Source organism: Papio anubis, chromosome 3 (genome assembly GCF_008728515.1).
Source record: "Papio anubis isolate 15944 chromosome 3, Panubis1.0, whole genome shotgun sequence".
Classification (NCBI taxonomy): domain Eukaryota; kingdom Metazoa; phylum Chordata; class Mammalia; order Primates; family Cercopithecidae; genus Papio; species Papio anubis.
This window is the reverse complement of record NC_044978.1, coordinates 16,794,698-16,818,219: the sequence shown is the minus strand read 5'-3', so window position 1 is coordinate 16,818,219 and position 23,522 is coordinate 16,794,698. Positions and strand designations below refer to the sequence as shown.

The window sequence follows — 23,522 nt, the reverse complement described above, 5'->3', positions numbered from 1 at the left end:
GGCTCTGGAGGCCCCTGGCTGCCCTGGGCCCCCAGTCTGCAGGGAAACCACATTTGACAAAGAAATTCTCTGTAAGGGGTAGCAACAATCTCTTTTCCCTTGTCAGAATCAGAAATGACTGTTTCTTTCTTCCTTCTGCTTGTGGGTGTGATCTTTACCTCAACAGGATGTTCCCTATGACTTTCTCCTTCCTTTAACAGTTAAAATGATATTAACAAGGCCGGGCGCGGTGGCTCAAGCCTGTAATCCTAGCACTTTGGGAGGCCGAGATGGGCGGATCACGAGGTCAGGAGATTGAGACCATCCTGGCTAATACGGTGAAACCCCGTCTCTACTAAAAAATACAAAAAAAAAAAACTAGCCGGGCGAGGTGGCGGGCGCCTGTAGTCCCAGCTACTCGGGAGGCTGAGGCAGGAGAATGGTGGGAACCCGGGAGGCGGAGCTTGCAGTGAGCTGAGATCCGGCCACTGCACTCCAGCCTGGGCGACAGAGCGAGACTCCGTCTCAAAAAAAAAAAAAAAAAAAAAAAAAGATATTAACAAAATTAATTCCTAAATTAGCAATCCCTGTAATTATTCTACTGTACCCGTCTGCTTTTCTTCAGTTTGTCTTGGTCTCTTGAGATCTCTGGGTTCCTGGGATAGCTTGGGCTTTGAGACCTCCTCTTTCTGGTTCCTGACCATGTATCTGGACTCTTGAACTGCTTGTTTTTCACTGAGACTTCTGCAAGGGCCATTCAATCATAGGTAGCCTGGTAGGTTATGTGCACTATTTTAAAAGATGATGAGACCCGTTCATCCATCCTGAAAGAGGTGTTCACTCTTGCATACCAGCCACTCAGGACCATGGTTCTGTGGAACTCCAGAATGCGCTGCTCTTCTCTACCCAAACCTTACGGTGACTTGTGTTCTAACTATCCTCTGTGTTTCTTTGGTAACATCGCCTCTTGAACTTTGGGCTTCTGATCTCATTCTTGGTCTTGCTTCACTGCTGCCAGGTTAGATAGCTCCTCCATAGTCAGGCTAGGGTTTGAATTCTTCATGCCAACCACCCCTAGACCTCCAGAACCACCCAATAGTTATAGATAAAACTGCACCACCTAAGACATAGCAATGGCTCCCTGTGTGTTGAACTGCGAAGTTCACGAATGGATTGATGACTGTTTTTTGTAGGGTTTTTTTTTTTTTTTTTTTGGTCCATTTACCTGTTGTATGAACTTCCCCATATATTTGTTTTGCTTCCCCAACTGGTGTCCTGAGTCTGTCTGTCTGTCTAATGTGTGAAGGTAATTTGCTCTGTCCCTTCCCTACCCTTAAGATGTGACTTGACTTCATCTCATTTATTCCTTAGCTGGGCATTTTCATGGATTCTGTCCTCTAGGATATAATGCCCCACTCTCTTCTTTCTGGCTCCCTAGTCTTCTTTAACTGAAATCTTGCTTCCTTTAGCTAAGGGAGAAATTTCTATGCAGCTGTGAAAATACTGTCACAGCCCCCTTCCCAGCACCTGAAGTTCAGCAATATTGATTCTGTCCCGATAACATGATCCCAGAGCATGGTAGAATTAAACAAAATGTTCTGCCATTCACCTAATCTTCCTCTTCTCTCCCTGCAGACAGGGCTATAGGCCCAAGGCCTATATATTAGCTTCATTTCACTTCATTTTCTCACCCAAAGCTTCATTGCTAAAATATCACCTTCAGCTCTGCTCTCCTCTTTGCTTTCCTTCTTAGTTCAAAAACTCTTCTTTTTTCCTATTCATTTCAACATCAATATTAGAATGTAAACTCCATAAGGTCAGGGAGCGCAGTTTTCTTCCATTCAGTCATTCTTTTTGCCTAATCATTTCAACATCAATATTAGAGTGTAAACTCCATAAGGGCAGGGAGCGCTGTTTTCTTCCATTCACTCAGGGCTGTGTCACTAGCACCTAGTCCCTGTGCATAAAAGACACCCAACAATATGGATTGAATGGATGAAATAAATAGTAAGGTTAGAAGAAGTGGTCAGACAAGGTTGCATATATTTGAAAAAGAGATGACAGTTTTTCAGAAAAGGATGCTAGCTACAGAAAATGTTGTGGCAGGACTGAGCACAATTATTTATAAGGTGTCACCTACAGAGCAGTCTAAATAGAGCATAAATTCTTATACGGGAATGGTAGAAAGTAAAGAAGAAAAGGAAGAAATGAAGAAGACAATAGAAGGCATTTATCCAGTATGTAGAAGGAAGAAAGATGATAAATAAATATTTTAGAAAAACTCGAAGGCTTCCTGAGGTCCTTTACACCATGAATGAAAATTAAAATCATTTTTAAAACCACAACCTAGGATATACCAACATCTTTAACAAGGGGGCCAGGTAATGATATTGATCTTCAGTTCTGTCCTTTTCTAACAAATAACGAGATGCTATAAGCATCTTGTGCTGTCTAGATTCTAGACACCACCTAGAGCCCAAGCTGGTGGGAGCAATGGACTTCAGGAGGGTTGACCAAAATTACATGCTTGAGAACAGGGCTGGGAAGGGCCAGTGGGCTTGATGGCAGTGTAATCTTAGAACTTATATATATGAACTATGGTCTTAGAATGGGAGGGCATAACAAGCCTGAGCAATATGTATGGATCTAAAGTCTAGTGAAGAAAACTAAGCCTTACATGTGGCGTGCCGTTGAAGGCTTCACTAGTTATATGTAAAGAAATGATGAAAACTAGAATCTGTATCCAGGAGTCAGCAAGGAGTCTCTAGTCCTGAATTACTCTATTACTCTGCCACAGAGAGGGAACAGAGTTGGCCACCAGGGCTTTCGGTCAGAACCTGACTTCCATGGTATAGTGTGTGTGTGTGTGTGTGTGTGTGTGTGTGTACACACATATAAGTAATAAATTGATATCAGGTTATTTATGTATTTATATTTATATGTATATGTGAGTATATATTATATTATTTATGTGTGTATGTGAATGTGTCTGTGTGTGTGTAAATTGCTTCAAATGATTTTTTTTTAAGAAAGTGGATGCATATGGATAATAGGAGTGAAAAAGAAAAAATCTGTCTTTGAGTCTATGCTGCTGTCTTCTCAGTGGGGCTGACTTTGTTCAGGATCACTCGTGGAGGCAGGTGGGATTGGCTTCAGGTGAGAAACCTTCAGAAATGAGAGAATTCCCTATCTCAATCCTCTAACAAAGTCAGAGCAAATCTTTTAAAAATAAAATAGTACCGCACATACTCCCCTGATGTAAATAGAGTTGAGTGACACTAGAAAAGTAACAGACTTTCATGAGCTTATCTGTGACAGAAGTCATTAGTCTTTACTGTTTGCTGCTTGGATTATTTATCTGGATCTAGGCTAAGTATCTAAAGTGAGGCTACATCCACAGAGACACTGGTTTTGACAAGATCATCACTCCCTCCTTCAATGAAATAATCAAGCAATGACTATGATGCTAAATTGGTGGGACAATTCTTTTTTCTTTTTTTTTTTTTTTTTTGTTATCTTTCTTTCTTTTTTTTTTCTTTGTCTAATACTTCTTGGTATAGATCCACCTGGAAATACATTTAAGAGAAAGAAATGTCTGTTTTTGTGTCCTGAAGTGCCAATAAAAATGAGACACAATGGACTCTTGCTGGAGGGAGGGAAGGAGATTATATGGCATAATTCAGTGGAAAGGCTGAGGCCAGGCCGCCAGTGGAAAGCCTCGTGCTGGCTGGCCACTCCAGGTTGCAGCTTCTGATTCAAAGGTGATCTCGAGGGCACCTTCCCGCTCCAGCCTTCTTCACTGATGGAGCTCGGTGGCAACACGAAGATGTTTGCCATTTCTGTGTCCTCCTCCGGCATGTTAGCCTGTTTTTCTATCAGTGGGAACTAGGTTGGAAGCCCAAGACTCAGCCCAGACCCTGCTTCTGGGATTGAGGTGAGCCAGGGCAGGAGAGCAGGAGCTTAGGGTCTTCCAGCCTGCACTGGATTGGTGGGAAAACTCATCCAAGGCCTTCCGGAAGTGGTACACAAAGGGAGAAATTGAGTAAAGTGGTGGATAAGGTAAAAGTATACGTGAGAGAAAGAATGATTACATCACAAGCCACAAAAAAAAAGAAAGCCAGGTTTGAATACCGTGTAAGAGGAAGGAAATTGTAGGGGAACGCTATGCATGGCTGAGAGAATTGGGATCTGCACATACAGAAGCCAGCGTGGGATCAGGCCATATTTCCCTCCTCCCCACATCTATCCCCCAGCCATTCCACGAATTTAAAGTTAGTGAAGAATACAGGCTAGCTAAGTGTTCTTTCCTTTGCTTAACACTGCTCCAAGAATTTACATTTTAACTTTTTGTAGTAATAGAAACCATCTCATAGATAGTAATTGTAGCATATGGAGCAGGTTTGAAACATACAGTTACAACTCAAGTGGGCATGAATGTAACTTTCTTTATCTCCATAACTGAGCCTTACAGAGCCCTGGAGTCCTGCTTCCACCGTGAGCAGCAGGCTGGCTCCTAACACATTTGGGTCCAGGGCAAGAGTGCAAATGAAGGCTCAGGTGGCATATGGCTAAGTATTTGGAAGTTTATTAACTGAGCTAGCAAACTACTGGATTCTGTTCTGTCCTCCTTTCTTGATCAATATACCTTCAAAACAACCCAGAGAGTAGGGATGCATGTAGAATTGCTCCTCAGCGTCCATTCAGCTGTTGCAGCACCGGCAGACAGGCAGGACAGCAACCCACAGCCCACACCTTCCCTTCCTGTTTGTTCTGTGCCTCCACAGCCCGTGGGCACACGCGATGCAGGTAGACAAGGAAGCCCACACATCTAATTCCTTCTACAAAAATAGCCATCCTTTGCCCAACTCCCAGCCCTAAGGATGTAAATTCCAAACCACGGGAAAGCAGCCCATGGAAAAAGAATCAAACAATAATGGAATGGCTCAGGCCTTTGAAGCAGGCTCAGAATCCTTTGTGCAGGGAATAAAGCAGTCTGGAAAACCCAGTTCACAAAAGGTGTACAGCCTGTGGGGATGTGGGGAACGGGACATCCCTTTAGCCTCCAGACTACCCATCCCGTAGGGAGAGGAACATCCAAAGAAGACCAGAGCACGACCCTCTTTCCTGAATCTCAGGTCACTGGACAGCAGTGAGCCCCTGATCTCACCAATTAAATGTGCATTTCTTCTGATCCAGAACTTGGTCTCTTATGGGCAAATTCTCAGTAAATTCCCAAATCAAACTCAGTCAATTCAAAAGTCTAACTCCATGCCAGGATTGTTTTCCTTTCCAAACTGCTCTGCTCAACTTTCCTCCATTCTCCTCCACTCTCAGGATGGCATCTTGATCGTGAGGCAAGTCACGATGGGGACAGGTGTCATCTGATGCTTTATCTTTCTCAGTTAGCCTCGGCTGGATTCAGATTGGATGCAGCAGACCTTTCAAAAGAGGCTTTGTCCTCACCGGACAGAGTGCCCACAGATGTCATGTCTCCATTTGCTCTCTTGCATGGTAGGGTCACGCTTCCTCTGACTCAGTTCTACCTAAGTTCTAAGATCTGGCTAAGGACTAGTCCAAGAGGCCCAGGCTCTTACTGGACCCTAGCTTTGGTTTGTTCAGCCCCAAATCTCAGAGATGAGTCCCTTCACCCTGCTTCACAGTGCAGGTCCCCTAGCTTTCAACTCTCATCTGGTCCTCTCCCTCCAACAGGCAAGAATTCCACCCTTTGCAGGTTATGGATAACCAAGAGGCCCTATCTCAGGCTCTGTCTGCCTAACCCACCATGCCACTCATTCTGTTGTAATGAGCTTCCTCATGTTGGCATAGAGCATGTTACTTAGAGGTATCCACAAACCATGACTTCTAGGCAGGAAGTGGGGACAATCCCTCTATGTTCTGGAATCCTAAAATTGATTTGGAGTCTCTGTCTTCCTACCACACTCCACCTACCAGGACCTGTTAGAAGTGGGCCAAAACCCCCCAACTGTGATTTGTTGGAACCAACACCTCATGTTCTCTCTTTCAACAAATCATTGCTCTTGCAAATGAAAGCTCTGTTTCTTCGATACTATGTTATTTTGAAAGCCAAGCTGAGCAGTGACTTTCCTATTCTTAGTGGTGCACTGCCTTCCTCTAAACCAAAAGAAGCCTGAACTTCTATGGGTGGAAAGCCAAATGCAACAAGAAAAAGAAGAAAACTTTTATCAATAATAATTTCTTTCAAAAATACTATCTCACTATACAAGTTTTTTTTTTTTTCACTGCATTCTTTAAGTGGTAGAGCAAGGAATAAAAAATAAGTAGCCTTCTGCTTGCACTTTAGACATTGAAGGAAGAAAGGAAAGGCAGGTCTGCTTAGGTGGAAAATACAGTGGACCAGGCGCGGTGGCTCACGCCTGTAATCCCAGCACTTTGGGAGGCCAAGCCAGACCAATCACCTGAGGTTAGGAGTTCGAGACCAGCCTGGCCAACATGGTGAAACCCCATCTCTACTAAAAATACAAAAATTAGCCAGGCATAGTGGCAGGCACCTGTAATCCCAGCTACTTGAGAGGCTAAGGCAGGAGAATTGCTTGAACCTGAGAGGTGGAGGTTGCAGTGAGCTGAGATGGTGTCACTGCACTCCAGCCTGGGTGACAGACCAAGACTCCATCTCAAAAAAAAAAAAATACACTGAAGTGCTCCAACCCTCATTAAACCCTCCTTATTTTGTCAATTGTTTTCCCTGAACCCCATGTCCCACAGGGAGGGAAACCTGCCTGTCATTCTATGCCTCCCCTCACTCAGGGGCCACAGTCAGCCCTGCTGTCAGGGAAGGACCATTTCCGCCAAGGTATTCCACACCACCTACCCAGACACAGATTATAAGCCTACCAGTCCTTTCTTCAAATGGATGATCTGATCACCATCATGTGTTAAATTAGCATTAAAAAAAAAAAAAAGGGAAGAAACAGAATAAACCAACAGAACCTAAAAGAAACAAAGATACTTATTTTTAAAAAATCAAATTATCCTCATCCACAATCTAGACCAGTTTCTGTGTGGAAAGGGAACAAGCACAATCCTCATGTATTTCAAATATGATTACTAAAAGAAAAGATTAAATGGATGGCCCAAATAATAGAAGGAACCAGGCTAAAGTCCATGCTGGCAGTCTGGAGGAGAAAGTCAAGGAAATCCCTCATGCTATAAAGCAAAATAGATGGAACCAAAATCTGGGCTATTTTGCTAGGGCTTCCATAACAAAGTACCACAAACTGAGAGGCTCGAAGTAAGTGAAACTTGTCTCACAGTCCTGGAAGGCAAGAAGTCCTAAGTCGAGGTGTCGGCAGAGCTATGCATGCTCCCTCTGAAACACTGGGGAAGGGTCTGTTCCAAGCCTCTCCCAGCTTCTCCAACCTGCATGCATTCTTTGGCTTGTGGAAGCATCGCTCTGGTGTACTCCCGTGCTTTCACATCCTCTTCCCTCTGTATGTGTATGAGATGCAACCTGAGAGAGAAGAGTTACATCATAGGACAAAGGCACGCAAGACATTCGTCGTCCACCTACATTCACTCTTAGGAGCGCAAAGCACAGACAGGAGAGGAAGAGAGTCAGGGTTCAGATCCACAAGGATGTTAGCAGAGAGAGTGTCTGCCTGTTCCTGGCTGGAACTTCACACAGTGACTCCTCATAGTAGCTACTATTTGTTGGATGACGGAATTAGTTTAGAGTCAGTGTTGGTAGGGATACTCTGTGCTGGATCTTTCTTTCTACCCATGCTTCAGCACCTCATTGCTTCAGGTTCTGGAACCTGGTATCCATGTGTGATCAGCACAGTGAAAGAAGAAAGTAAAATATTTACCAGAAAGTAAATGGGGATGCAGGGCATGGGATCTGTAGTAGGAAGATTCCTCTTGCCTCTAGAAGGAGAAAATATGCCGAAGAACTTCAAATGCTTATTTAGACACAAATGAATTGGAATAACCTAAACTGCAAGTATTTATTCACCATAATTGAACATTTTGCAACTCACTGTCTTTTCTGAAAACAAAATGCAGTAGATATAGCCTTTAAGTAATAGATTTCTAACTTTCTGATGCACTTCTAACCTTTGCTTCTTGGTGTCTAGAAGTTTAACTAGGCACATCCTGCAAACTACTTCTTGGCTCCTGAGACATAAAATTCATCTTGGTCTGACGAATGCTTTCTTCCAGTTTTATTTGAGAAATTCCCTAGAAGATAAGGATAATTTTAAAAGTCTGAGAAACGAAATCAAAGGAAATCTAATTCCACAAAGAATGCTGAGTCTAAAAAATAAATTATAATTCTGGAAGACTGAAATAATTCTTTGAAGGACAATATCCCCATAAGTATACTTATATCTAGAATGTGCATTCAAATAAATTCCACCGAAAGACTGTTTTTCTCATCTGAGCTCACACCATAGCCCAAATAATTTTATCTTAGCTGACATAATATAGTGAATTTAAAGTAGCAACTAAAAATTCACTAAGATGAATGCACATAGTAAAATAGATAAAGAGAATTTTTCCTAAAAACTCTCTTTTGTTTTATACTTTCGACATGGCAGGGATAAAGGAATTCTTAGATATAAACAGGGCCAAACTTTCCAGTTGGAAAAAATGTATGCGAATGGCTGATAGTAAAAAGATGACCAATAGATCAAATCTTTAGAAAGAGTCTATTTTTAAATTCAGAATTATTGTAGAAATCTAGGCCAGAATGGGACTGCTATTGCTTGTGATGCTGAAGTGAGTCTAAAATACTAAAAACGGCAGTTTACTCAAACTTTTGTTTGTGTTATACTGCCACCTTCTGGTTAAAAGGTAAATTGTTTTTAAAAGAAAACACGGACAAAAGGTCAAAATCTTTGTTTTTGCAAAGGAGGCTTTAACTCCTAAAGTAAAGGTAATGTACACAGGGAATCAAGAGGAATAACATGCAGGCTGGATGCCCAATGTGTCCCAAGTTGAGAGGTATGAAATAAACCCTAACTGTAAGGTCATCGAGGAGCCACACCGTGGCGTTATTTATAGGTGAGTAGATTGATTGACAAAATCTTTCTGGTCCCTCCTCTAACAGAGCTCCCATGAAGGGAGTGCAGGTGGCTCTCCATAGTGTAAGATGTGGGGACTAGAGAAAGAGATCTCAGAAATTATCAAGGGTAGGTTAAAAAGGTATGTGGAGATAAATGTCTGGGGCCTAAAGTAGATATGAACAGAAAACAACATTCAGAATCAGGCAGGAGCAGTAGATCACGCCTGTTATTCCAACATTTTGGGAGGCTGAGGCAGGTGGACCATTTGAGGTCATGAGCTTGAGACCAGCCTGACCAACGTGGTGAAACTGTCTCTACTAAAATACAAAAATTAACAGGGCATGGTGGCACACGCTTGTAATCTCAGCTACTCAGGAGGCTGAGGCAAGAGAAAAGCTTGAACCCAGGAGGCAGAGGTTATAGTGAACTGAGATCGTACCACTGCTCTCCAGCCTGGGTGACAGAATGAGACTCCTTCTCAAAAAAAAAAAAAAAAAGATTCAGAATCAAAAGACACGGGGTTATTTATTTACCATGCGAATATGATGGATGCTGGTTGTTCAGTCTTGGAGGCTGCAGCTAAAGCAGAACGGCCTAAACCCAAGCACAGTAATAGATGAGGAAAGCCTTGTCTCCGCTGTCTGAGTGGAGATGCAGACAAAGCATAAACAGCCGCAACACACCAGGATTCACTGAGTGTACCACAGATGCTGTGCAAACTGCTCCGAATTGATCTGCCCAAAGGGACTAGGTCAGAAAAAAATTGGAGAGAGGCGTCAGGAAAAGCCTCAGCGAGGTGAGATTTGGACTACACCTTGAAAGATCAGCACAAATAAAGAAAGGTGGTGGAGACGGGGCAAGAAAGAACAGATGACTTCAGAGGAAAGGAAACCGTGAAAGCACCAAGGGGGAAAAGCACAGGGTTAGCAACTGACAGGAACCGGGACTGGATGTGGGGTCTGGCTGGGTCTGAAGGGCCTTGCTATGACCTAAGTGTTTGTATCCCTGCAAAATTCATATGTCAAAGCCTGAAGCCCCAACATGATGGGATTTGGAGGCAGAGCCTCCAGCAGGTGATGAAGTCATGAAGGTAGAGCTCTCAGGAATGGAATTAGTGCCCTTATCAAGAGAATAAAGAGACCAGAGCTCACCTTCTCTCTCCACCATGTGAAGACACAACAAGACGTCTGCAGTCTGCAACCCCCAATGAGGGCTCTCCCCAGAACCGGACCATGCTGGCACCTTTATCTCCATCATCCAGCCTCTAGAACTGTAAGAAATTTATGTCTGGTGTGTGTAAGCCACCAGCTCTATGGTACTTTGCCAGAGCAGCCTGAACTAAGAGAAGCCTTGAGCCTCATATTTTCCTCGGAGTCAGAGGAGCCATCACAGTTTTTGGCAAGGATAAAGCCCTGCATGGACACTAGATTTGTCATATTGAGGAAATTGCTTTACTTCTCTGGACCTTGGGCTTCTGGGTAGAACACAATGAAGTTGCGGAACCAAGATTCGCTTCTTGATCTGTCTGACTTCACTCTCCGCCAGATCGTCCACACTCCCAGATCGTCAACAAAAAGCTGAACTAGGATTTCAGACAGAGATGGAATGTACGCAGTTCCACCAATTCACATTCGATGTGTTAGTAGCGTGCTAAAATATTTCAAATTAAACCATCCTAATGCTTTTGGAGACTCTAAAGGTCTTTCTCATTTAACACCTGTCATTATCTCTACCAGGACGAAACTCGAATTTAATGATCTGTGTCTGTGATAAAGTTTAAATTATCATCATTCTCCTAAGCTGCCAAGATGTGTGACTAGGCAGGCTCAAAAAATTTCTCTCCAAAGGAGTTTCCCTTTGAAGAGCAGAATGACCTTGGGCCAGGCCCCGGGAGGCTGACTTCCTCCGTAGTGTGTAACTCACCCCAGGAGCAGGCAGCCTGAGGAGCAAGGGGGTCAGTGGGCTCACACAGCCCGGTGCCAGAAAGGCCAGAGCCTCCTACCTGGAACAACGGGGCTTGGGTCTTGAATATCACCTGGACCCACTTCTGTCTCTCGTCTCTCTCTGTCTGTCTGTTTCTCCTATCTGGATGGCTTCATCCTCCCATGCCTTGGGTTTTCACTAGACAGGACAGATCATGGCCACAGGTGGTGCTTGTCTCACCATCTAACAGCTCTGCCATCAGAAGAAAGAAGACCCACTAGCTCTAGCTAGAAAAACATGAAGGGGAGACTTCTCTTGTGAGGCCTAGTTCACAGCCACTTCCACCCCCATGGCTCTGGCCAGGTGGGAAGAATGGTGATTGGCAGCCCCACAGAACCATATGGTGAGTGTGTGTGTGTGTGTGCACGTGCACGTGTGTGTGTGTGGCGGGGTGGGGGGCAGGGAGGGAGTGTTACACACTAGAACACGGGTGTCCTTCTGAGATGACCTAATAATAAACATCCATTGCACCTGGCCGCAAGACCAGACCATAAACTAAGTATATTGCATCCAGCTTATACAAGTTCTTCAGTGAGCCAAATTTCTAAATTAAAATGTCCAGTATTTTCTTTTCTCAGTAATTCTGGAAACCTTATGTTGACAGTTTGTAGAAAAACTGCAATTTAAGGGAGAAATGATAACCATTTATCATTCTGAAGATACTGCTGTGAGTGGATGCCAGAGAGCCCTTAAGTTGAAGAAAAACCGGGGAAGGCATCTTTTCTCATCATTCCAATAGTGCTCTAGACAGGGTGAAATAAGGCAACTGGAGTAGGTGAAATCTGCCTAATCTACCCCACCATAGCCCCAGGAAGCCGCATCTCCCGGCTTTCCTCCTCTGCTCTCTGCCTTTCCAAAATCTTCATTCCCTCACACTTGAGCTCCATAAGCATTAGGAACAAGGGTTGATTTGACCGAATACCCATCATTTATCGTTAGTGTGACTTTAGACTATCCTTCTCTCCTGAAGTAAGCAGCTAACCCCAACTCTAATGCCCCATTCTGCAATAAGAGAACATTATTAAAAATAGCGTTTCTGGATATCTTGGAATTACAGTGAAAGTCTCAAAACTGACGTCAGTGGATGGCAAAAACTTCTTTCTACAGAGAGATGCTAAATACTCAAGATAGAAGGGAGGAGTCAACTTCCCCAACCTCTCATTTACAAGAAAAGACTCCCCTTTGGGAAGCAGAGATGGGTGGATTAACTGAGGTCAGGAGTTCAAGACTAGCCTGGCCAACATGGTGAAACCCCGTCTTTACTAAAAATACCAAAAAAATTAGCTGGGCATGGTGGCACGTGCCTGTAATCCCAGTTACTCAGGAGGCTGAGACAGGAGAATCGCTTGAACCCAGGAGGTGGAGGTTGCAGTGAGCGGAGATTGCGCTATTGCACTCCAGCCTGGACAACAAGAGGGAAGTTCTGCCTCAAAAAAAAAAAAAAAGACTCCAAGAATCCCTTGACAGGAAGAGCTGACAAGAGGAAAGGCATCCCACTCTCTGTTTGGAGCCTCCTGAGTTATAGGGAAGTGTGGACCCACCCTGGGTTACCTCTGGACTGGAGAGTAAAAGAAACGCTGAGAACCATGAGAGCCCCACATGGCCGAGGAGTGTAGAAGGTCTAAGTGAAGAGAGAAGGTATCTGCCCTATATGTGGAGCAGTCCCCAGGCTGGCGTATGGATGGTATTGCCCATATGGCGAAGTAAGCATGGGCAATCAGGGAGAAGCTGGTGATTGGACCACTCATGCCACTGACAGGACAAGGATAAGGTGCTTCCCAATAGGTCAAGTGGGCAGAGCACCAAGCTTGCAATTTCTTCGAAGGACAGTGCCCAAGAGAACTGCCTGCCAAGGAAAGAAACAGATGGGCTGCCATTCCAGCGCGGGAGTTGAGGGAGGTGGAACCAAGAGATCAGCTGGACAGGAAGACATCAATCATGTCAGGTGGCCCCTGACAAATGCCCCCTTGGAGAGAGCCAATGTCTGGGCACTTACCATGACAGAGGAAACCCAACAGCCAAGAGAGATCTAGAAAGAGCACCAGCTAATCAAATGGCCATTGGCCCCTTTCCTCCACTGTCTCCTTCTCTCACCCTGGAGGAGCCTGAAGCAAAGCAGGGAGAAACAATATAAGGAGAATGACAAAACAATGCTCTCTATCTTCTTCACGGCTTGTTCTAGAACCATGAGTGAGGCCTGTGTTGAGGGTGACAGAAAGAGAAGCTTTAAATTGGGGGAAAATTACAGTTTTTATTCTGATTGAACGAGATTTCTGTAACACCTGAAGAAGAAACTATTCTCCTTTGAATTCATCTATACCTAAGGTTCTGCAACCTGCTCAAGATGTCACCAAGAAGCAGGAAAGGATAAGCTGACCCAAAGTGTTTGAAAGCAGTGACAAGAGAGACATAAAGCAGGTTCTAGCTTGTGCCCTACCAAGGTCGCACAGGTCAATAAAGTGATGAGGCTGCATTGACACCTTCCATGATGCAGTGAAAGGCTTTCTCTTGATAAAGGAATTTGAAACAAAGTGAGTGAGAGGGAGGAGCATTGCCCACAAAACAAAAAGTGTTAACAACAACTTCCCACAACCTGGCACTAGAGAACTCCAGCTGGGAATTGTTGGCACTTGGGGGAGACCTCGAAGGACGAGGAGGTTTTGGAAAGGTGGAGGAAGATGAAGCTATTCCAGGTGTAGACAATAACATGAGCAGAGTCACAGAGACAGGTCCAGAGAGGAAGAATGATCTAGTTTTAACAGAGTCTTGGCTCCTGGGGAGTTCCTGTCCGTGTTAAAACCAAAAATACAGTGTGGAGTCCACATATGCTATGCTTAAATCTAATCTGAAAAATGTGGATTTTATTCTCTAAATAAAACCATGAGAGGCTTTTGCGCAGCAGACTGTATAGTGGTATCTGTGTTTTAGGAAAATAACTCTGGTGACAGGGTATACCATCCGGAATAGTGAGAGTAGCAAGAAGCCGAATGCACTCAGATTGGTCAGGAAGTGAATACCATGTGGATACCGAGAGACAAAAATCACGGCTGTGGTTCCAGAAACGGAAAAAGTAAGACTGAGTAAGCAGATAAGTTAGAGGTAAGGTAGACAGGATTGACCGCGGCGCTCCTCATAGACGTGTCTCTCTGAGTACATGACTGTGGTTTGAGTATTTTCCTACAGGACTTCCAAAGAAATTCCTTCATTTCCTAGGGAAACCTAGAGACCCCCCAAAGGGCCAGCCATGCTCTATGATGCCCAAAGCTCAGCCTGGCTAATGAAAAGTGAACCTCTACCTGGTGATGGGGCTTTTCTGCACGTCGGGGCCACTGTTTCCTCGGGGGGTATGGGGTCACCTCTGCCACCTGGCAGGGCAATGGCAGAAAGAGCTCTGCCTCCCTCTCTAAGCCGCCAGCAGAGCTGGAAAGGATCTCTATTCCAGGCCCAATCAGGTAGACAACAGAAGACTGCAGCAGCTTATGACTCTGCCCACCTGGTTCAGCATGGCCCGTTCTTGCTTCCACAATAGCAGGCAGAAAAGAGAAACACCTGAAATGAAATGTTACTGTGATAAGTTTTCCTACCTGAAGAAAACCTTGTTATTACCACCGCCAGAAAAGAGCTGTCAGCCTGCACTTCCCTTTCAAACACAGTTAAACGCCTCCACAGATGTTCTTACCTGGGCTGGGGAAGTTTCCTACATATTCTTCGAAAATAATACTTTATGCAATGCCATGCTCCAAAGCATGCTTTTTATCAACCTGTGTTTGGGGGTGACTGCCAGTTACCCTTACAAAGGCTTCCTATGAGTTGTGGCAGTGAGATCAAATTGGATACAGAAGCCCAGACATTCTGAAGAGGAGAAACATCAATGTAAATAAATGTAATTTCTACATAAAATATGCTTTTACCTAATTGAAAAGTCATTATCAATTAGCCAAATACAACTTTAATCAGACATGAATGATTGAGGAATTCTATATTTAGAAGAACACAGGTTGGCATTTGAAAACCCTCATGTCTCATGCCATTAGCCTTGAAAAGCTTTTGCCAGATAACTGAGGTGTGAGTTTTAATTCCCGGTATCAAACCAAGAATAAAATTATTTTAATTATGGTCAACTGGGTAAGGAACATTGATGATCTAATTGCTGAGCTGTAATTCTGTATTCTGTCCCTGGGAGACACACACCTGAGCCAAGTGCTTCAATAATTCATTAAAGCACTTCCCTGTGCATCAATTATCAAATCATGTGCCTTGATTACTTTACTTAGGGAAAGTTACCCTTGCGAAAAAGACTTTTACCAATCATCAAAACACAGAACCTCTAACCTACATTATACGATTTTCATTAAAATATACAAAGTTGTACTATAGCTCTCAGTTATCTATGTGCCAAAAGCAATAGGCACAATGATTACAAGGACCGTAGCCTGAGCAGCTTTATACAAAATTACGAGGTAGGTGGGTTTGGAGTTTTACCTCCCTAATTCTGGTTTTAGCAATAGTTCATCATAAAGAATTGTTTCAATTTTCTTTAAACATCTAAATATTTGTGGTCCAGGATTAGATCGTATCACCTTCATATTCCCATGATGCCGAACTCCATGCTTTGAATAAAAAGCACATAGCAGATCACCAGTCTTCTCTTTCCCACAGGTCATTTGTGACTTTGATCATCCATAGTTATTGTTTTATTTATACTGTTTTACCCAACGATTCAAAGGAAAAAAAATATATGAAAGAAAGTAAAAAACAGCGAACAAATGTATAAATAAGAGTCTATAAATAGAAACTAAAAATAAGATACTCTCAAAGTACATTTCCTAACATACATAGAAAAGGCATTCCATAAATATTTGTTGGGTGGTAAATCAACAAAAAAAATAGAAGAGAATAAGAGGAGAAAAAGCCTCCATTTTCAACTTTGTGGCCAAAGATTTTGCCCTTACAGCCAATATAAAGGAGTAACATTCAATGTGAAATTTAACTTTTCTTCCTGCGCTGATCCACCTCTCTATGATAAAAACAATTCTAAACAGAAAATCACTGGATTAATGATAGCCAGGGAAAGACAGATGAGGAAAGGAAATTCACTGATTGAATAATCAATCCTGGATAGCTAAAAACTACCTTCATGGGGTTTACTAACTCATAATAATAATAAGCAATGAGTATATTTATTCTCTGTAATTATTTCCATTACCAACACTCTTCTTGATACTGTAGCTTTAGGACCAATGTTAACACTGGAATTGAGCGCAAGGGTAATGTATCTCAGTGCAACCATTTTTTTATTATTTTTTCTGTACTATTTTTTCTGGAAAGGAATGCCTTCAAAACAGGAATTTTGTAGTGAATATTTGTCAGTGTTTCCTTGCACAGCATGGAAACACGATTCTTATGTTTGGAAATCTAAGGTGAGGGAAGTGGGGGCAGTTGAGGGATGGGGGGCACAGACCTGAGTTCTGCCTCCTCCCATCCCACTTCCCACCCCCCACCTCCCACGCTGCACTTGTGATCCAGTGATTGTGAAGGTGATCAGGGATTTTGAATCTTGAAAGAATGGGGCATGGGCAGAGGTAGACAAAGACTATTCACTGTGGCGGCAGCGGTGAGGGTGGAATCAAGAGCCCAGCAACGTGGCAGGAAGTGTCTGGTGGGCAGAGTCCATCCATGCAGTGTGTCCACAGGGATGTCCCAGGGTCAGCTGTCCTGCCACATTGTTCTTGTGGAGGTGGCAGAGGAGTCTTGCCCCTTACTTCAGTCTCTTCTTTCCCACCTGTTTGCCACACATGGACAATTCTGTGAGCCACCTGTGGTGCTTGTAACAAATTCCTTCTCTGTTTAAGTTAGAGCAGCTTTCTTTTGTTTTGCAACCAAAGTCCCTGCTTTGTAGGAGAATAAAATACAATTTTTAAAACCATAATTTTCTGGGAAATGAAACAGGTGCAAATTCAAAAATTAGACTCGAGAGTTTAAAAATGACTTGCTTTTCCCATCTTTCACCCCTCCCTACTTACAACTTCCTCTGAGGTATATAAATAACTCATATAGGCACCAAAGACTCCACTACACAGCCTGTTTACCCTTTGACAAATACTTTTTGCCTAATTATAATAAAAAAGGGGTCTTAAATTTGGTATTTAGAGAAATTCGCAGGTAATCAGGTTAACCCATCACCAGGGGGCATAAATCAATGAGGGGGAGAAGAGGAGAATGCCAGATTAGATTATCCAACTACAGCATCTGTCAATAAATGGAGGGAACGTGAACTAATTTAAAGTTAGTTTTATTTTACAGACTGTAAAAAGACCAACTGGCTTTTTAATTTAGAGGTAAGTCATTCCAGGTTGTCGTAACCGCCAGAGAGTTCATAATAAAGGGACTATTACAGACATAAGGTTATGCATAAGGTTACGTTTTGCTTCAATAAAAAGGTGAGAAAGCACAGGGGTGAATGTCTGCAACCCACACCCTTTGGGAGGGGACCCAAGGTTGCAGATCTGAGCCGAAACCCAATATGAGTATTAACAGTTACCGAAGGCTGCCAGAGTAGCTATGCCTGATATTTCATAGAGGATGTAAATATTGAAGACTGAGAGACTACCTGAAGTTGCTAATCTAATTCTCAGACAATATTAAGTTTATGTAATGACAGTTACAGCATCGAATCCTCAAATATTATGCCTATAGTATCTTGATATCACTATGACCTTCTGCAAGGAACTTGACTAATTTAAATAAAAATTCCCTTAATGTTCTTAACAGTCTTGATTAAACTGTGAGCCATTATAAAGTCATGGCCACATAGAGGTGTGAAGATAGTGAAAAGTGACTGTAAGTGTGTATAATATCCGGGGTATTATCTGAAATTGTTTTTCTGAAAACCTGCTTGAGTCCAGGTTTTTAAGATGCTATGGTCTAATAGATTTTAATCATTAGTAAATGTCTTTCTAGAGTACAAAATTGATATATCTTCACTCCTTACAGGAGATAAGTTAAGTAAAAGTTCTAGCATGCTTAGCTAGTCCTAAAAATACAATGCCCGTTTGAAAATGTTGAATAACCTTTGAGGCAAAGAGAGTTTGGTCTAAAACTTAAAACTTCTAACCAGAGAAAAATTATATTTTCCTCTTTTGAAAACAGGAAGGATCTTGACAAGTGGGACAAGATCCTTTTGAATGAAACCTGAAAAGCAAAGATTCTTTTTATGTGAACATATGCAATTTTTTCAGGAAGATTTTAAACAAAAAAAAAATGCATAATGTTGACAGTCAAATTTCTGAAGACTAGTTGTCTTACCCTATAGAGGTATGATGTTAAGTTCCAGAACCAGAGGCAAATGCTTCAAATATTTTCAAATTTTTAAATATTTTTAGCACTAAAAATAAACACATCCACAATAAGTGAGCTGCACAAAAAAAAGGAACCTGTGAAATAAATCTAAAAGCATCCACAAATGTTCATTTGTTTTTCTCTATACTGCCCAATTTCTAAAGATATGAACATATGGTTAATGATGTATTTTATCTCAAAATGTTGAGCCACTAGAACTGTTATAATGTTAAGGCACTTCTTAATTCCTAATCATATGGTCATCATATAGAAAGTCTGTAAACACTGATTTTAAATTCTACTTCAAAATTAGTTTTAAATTCATCAGTGGAATCCATTGTAGGCCCTTATTCTCAGTCTCAAGTCTTCTGAGCACCCCTTTTTCCCTTCCCCCAACTGCTGGGCCCTGAACAGCAGTTCTCATATTAGGATAAGCAAATCTGGATCATTCTCTTCTATGATTGCTAGTCCTTTCTCTGAAAATGTCATTACAACCACTATCCTGCTGACCATTCATCCATTCATTTGTTGACTCACACACCTAAATTTATTGAACAGCTAATGTGCAATGGCCACTATTTTAGATACTTGGAAGGCAAAGATAAACGAAAGCACAACACCTGCCTTCTAGAAGCCTAGAATTCATTGTGCAGAAGCAGCATGTATACAGAAATGCTGATGACACACAATATATAGATGTTTTGAAATGGCACAAATGTAACTGACTCAGAGCCTGGCAAATAAATATTCCTGTGAGAAACAAAGATGTGTGCTATCCAGACTCTCCTTCAATCAGGACTTGCCACCCCGGCTGCTGAGAGGCTGGAAGTGGATATCCATTAGCTGACTGCCCTTCAGGGACTGGCTCAACACTCTTGCTCAAGATATGCCCTCTCCAGATCAATCCACATGCAAAGATTGCTTAAAGGCATGAGCATTTATGCTCAACACAGTGCTCCCTCTGGGGCCAGCGGTCCTTCAGGTGTGCATGCATCTCAATTCTCTGCCTGCTCAATCCTGCCTCCTCCTCCATTTCCTTTCATTCCTAGGTCTTCATTTCTAGGATACTTCCTGAAGAAACATGCTGCCACATCTGCTTCCAGGGAAACCCAACTGGCAACATTTCTTAAATAAGTTTTTAAAATAAATTCTGCCCTTAGCTTTCTTGCATTTCCATGAAGCCTCAGAAATATTCTATTGGAAATGGCTGCATTAAACAGAACGTTGATAATGGTAATGACAATAATAATAGAATGGCGAAGATTGAGACAGAATTTACCCTGTGTCAGGCACTGTTTCAAGTGTTCCATGCACATCGGCTCATTTAACCCTTGCAACAATTCTACAAATCAATACTATTGCTAATCCCTTTCAACTGGTAAGTAAAGAGAAAAAGACAAATACCTAGCTCCAAATTATGTAGCTACTATTTGGTTCCCAGGCAGCCCCAAAGTGTGATCTCTTAACTACTGTTTTAGTTCGTTTTCACACCGCTATAAAGAAATACCCGACAATGCATAATTTATAAAGAAAAGAAGTTTACTTAACTCACTGTTCTACATGCCCGGGAGGCCTCAGAAAACTTACAATCATGGTGGAAGGGGAAACAGGCACGTCTTACATGGTGGCTGGAGAGAGAGTGTGAGTGCCCAGGAAAAACTACCATTTATAAAACTGTCAGATCTCATGAAAATCCACTCACTGCCACAAGAACAGCATGGGGGAAACCACCTCCATAATTCAATCACTTCCATCCCTCTACACATGGGGATTATAATTCCAGATGAGATTTGAATGGGGGCACAAAGCCTAACCATATCAACCATATCAACATAACCATATCTTATGCCATTTCTCTTATTCTCTAGTGTCCTAACAAATGTCATGGCATTTTTAGTACCCACCATGAAATTACACACTTTAGAAGGTCTTTTAGATAATAACAGCTGCCATTCATTGAACCCGTATGACATGTTGGCTCTGTTGTGAGTCCTTATGACTCTGACTTATGGTCATGACATCCCTGTGAGTTAGGCCAGGGTTGCTTATTCCCATTTCACCAATAAAAAACAGGCTCGCATGGATGATGTGACCTCCCCGAAGTCGGAGTTCACAAGAAGCAGAGATGTTCTCAAATCTAGCATTTCTGTCTCTAAAACAAAGTATCTCGAAGTTATCTGGATTTATTTAAACTGTGCTTAATCTATGAACTATAAACTACGCTTAACCTAAAATGGCTTAAAGAATTTACCATCTTTAAGATCCATCATTTTTAATTGTGCCACCTTAGCCACTCTCCAAACACATCAGAAATGTAGAAGACAGAATGTGGCCCTCTGCCCATTAACACAGCTATAGCTATGATCTGGAGCTTTCTTTTATAAACCTAGATTACTTAAACAGAATTATTCTCTGTATTCTGTCAACAACTCCCTGAAGGTCTATTAGGGCTTCCGCTCAAATAAAGAGGCATCATATTCTTTAGTTTAACCCCAAGTGCTATGAATGCACCACATTTTATGTTTGATTACGTATTTTATGTTTTAGGGCATTGATGCAAATTCTAGGAAATCCCAATTCACAAGGTGTAATAATATGATGTTGTATCTGTGGTTCAAAGATAATTTTAATTTTGAGAAGACCACCAAGGCCTTTGGTCTGTGAGTAATCGATTAAATTCAGCAAGCAGAAGTCATTCCTGTAGGTAAGATAACGGATTGGGGAGCTAGGGGAAGGGGGCAGAGTAGGAGGATTTCTCTTATGTCATTTTTTTTTATGGCAGTGAAATTACATGAATTTTTCACCTTGGGAAATACAGGGTTACAAATTTCTCCTGACCAGAAAAGGATCCCTGAACAGTTTTACTATAACCAAAGTGAGCCGTGAGGGAAGAGTGGCTCCAACACACAATGCACAATGCCGGCTTTTGGTAACAGGAACAAATGGACAGAGAATAACGACTTCTGCAAGCCTTGCTCCTTGATGGGGGAAATGCGCTCACTCTTTGTCTCTATTATGTGCTGCCTGACAATTGTTCCCAGCAGTGAAAGGCAAGCTCACCCTCTGGGAATGGGTTCAAATATAAATGACTAAGAGCCTTGTCAAAGGTCCTCTGTAGCTGACACCCCTCTCCTCCACCCCTCATCCCCTCAAGGGTACTTCATTTTCACTTTATTACTTTTTTCCCTCCAAGGGCAGATTAAGGTTCAGGAAAAAATGCCATTATAAATGGAGGTTCTTGATTAGAGGCCAAAATGTCTGCCCTATCTCACCTCCCACTCGCTTTACTTCTGTTCTGCCTCTTTCCAACGTTATCCTTTTCTGCAATTGCAGAATCCCAGCCCCCGGTTTTGGTATTTGAGAGTGGCTTGAGTAATGGCTGCTGTAAGGCCTCTCATGATCGAGCCCTAATGACCATGCACAAACCCTGGAAAGTGTTGCTTCAGTATCCATTTACTCTGCTCTCAGCATGACAGCTGACAGCCTCCTGTGCCGAGGGAAAGAAAGGCCATGGCTTCTGAAAGCCACAGTTTACTTTACTTTTCCTTCCTTGTGAAAGTCAGGTTCACCCATACAACACTCCTTGCCGTGCTCTGGTGTTCTGAAAATAGCAGTCATTTGGCTTTCTCGGGAGAGTTAAAACAAAGAAGTCACAATGGCAGGAGACTTGCTTCTCCAAAACTTTACAATAACAAAAAGTGTGGAATGCATCACAAAAGAAATGACACGTGTCCTCGAAGTGACCCTGCATGACACAACTCAACAGCCATTTAAAAATAATGGTCAAGCCAGTCATGGTGGCTCACGCCTACAATCCTAGCACTTTGGGAGGCCAAGGCAGGCAGATCACTTGAAGTTAGGAGTTCCTGACCAGCCTGGGCAACATAGTGAGACCCTGTCTCTACCAAAAACACAAAAATTAGCTGGGCGTGGTAGTGCACGCCTGTTAACTCCAGCTACTTGGGAGGCTGAGGCAGGAGAATCGCTTGAACCCAGAAGGTGGATCTTGCAGTGAGCTGAGATCATGCCACTGCACTCCAGCCTGGGTGACAAAGTGAGACTCCGTGTCGAAAAATAAAAATAAATAAATAAGATTTTTGGCTCATACTGTGTACACTGAGCCATGTTCAACATGATTTCTGCCAGAGAGAGTAACATTTTCCATGGTGGGAAGGGCTGGGAAAGGCACTGTCTCAACTGTGCATTACTACAGCTGACCTTCAAAATCTCAAAATTTCTTCACCTCTAATATCTTTCTTGATTCTCACAACAACCTTGTGAAGTTGGTGGCCGCTGTTAATATCTTCATCTCACAGAGAAAAAACAGTGACGCTCAGAGACTAAGTTATTGCTCAGGCACCGACAGCTAGAGAGTAGCAAAGCTCGAGCACAAACTCAAATCTTTTTCTTCAAAAGCTCATGTGTTTTTCACTCCTCACACTGGATTTTAGTGGCATGGCAAATTCTCAGAGGGTTTCAAGTTAAAATTAATTTTTCTTTCATTATGTTAAATCTGCTTCCTTATAATGTCTAAAATGAGGAGGTCTCTTTTCTTTGGCAGGCAAAATGGTGAGCACGTGGGTGTCAGTGTGTTAGAATTAACATTCTTTTAAATGAGAAGTTGATCTACCAAACACAATTTCAGTTAAACAGATGCGCCGTGTGACAGTGTTCTCAGGGTAGGTGCCACGGGTCAATTATGCAAGCATTGCATAAGCAGCTCATTGTTGCCAGTTTCTAATTAGATTCATCAGGGACTTATTAACCTCTGGAAAAAGTTACAAGTTTTGCATAGAAGCAAAATGAGAAAAAAATAATATCCTCACTCACACAAAGTAAAATATGAAGGAAAAAATAAAATAAAAATAAGATTCTGGCCAGGCACGGTGGCTCACACCTGTAATCCCAGCAGTTTGGGAGGCGGAGGCAGGCAGATCACAAGGTCAAGAGATTGAGACCATCCTGGCCGACATGGTGAAACCCCATCTCTACTAAAAAAAATAAAAACACAGAAATTCGCTGGGCGTGGTGGCGTGCGCCTGTAGTCACAGCCACTTGGGAGGGTGAGGCAGAAGAATCACTCAAACCTGGGAGGCAGAGGTTGCAGTGAGCCAAGATTTACCACTGCACTCCAGCCTGGTGACAGAGCGAGACTCTGTCTCAAATAAAAAAGAAAAAAAA

At 42.5% G+C, this 23,522-nt stretch overlaps 1 protein-coding gene and 1 long non-coding RNA gene across 3 annotated transcripts in view; one reads left to right on the top strand and one right to left on the bottom strand.

The window, feature by feature from the left end:
• GALNTL6 (polypeptide N-acetylgalactosaminyltransferase like 6) overlaps nucleotides 1-23,522 on the top strand; it is a 1,207,198-nt gene that overhangs the window by 993,994 nt on the left and 189,682 nt on the right. The window lies entirely within an intron of this gene.
• Nucleotides 7,682-13,088, bottom strand: LOC116274090. Its single transcript, XR_004182555.1, has 3 exons — nucleotides 13,000-13,088; nucleotides 10,172-10,290; nucleotides 7,682-8,193 (listed from the first exon to the last, which is right to left on the bottom strand). It is a non-coding gene; the product is annotated as an uncharacterized LOC116274090 (long non-coding RNA).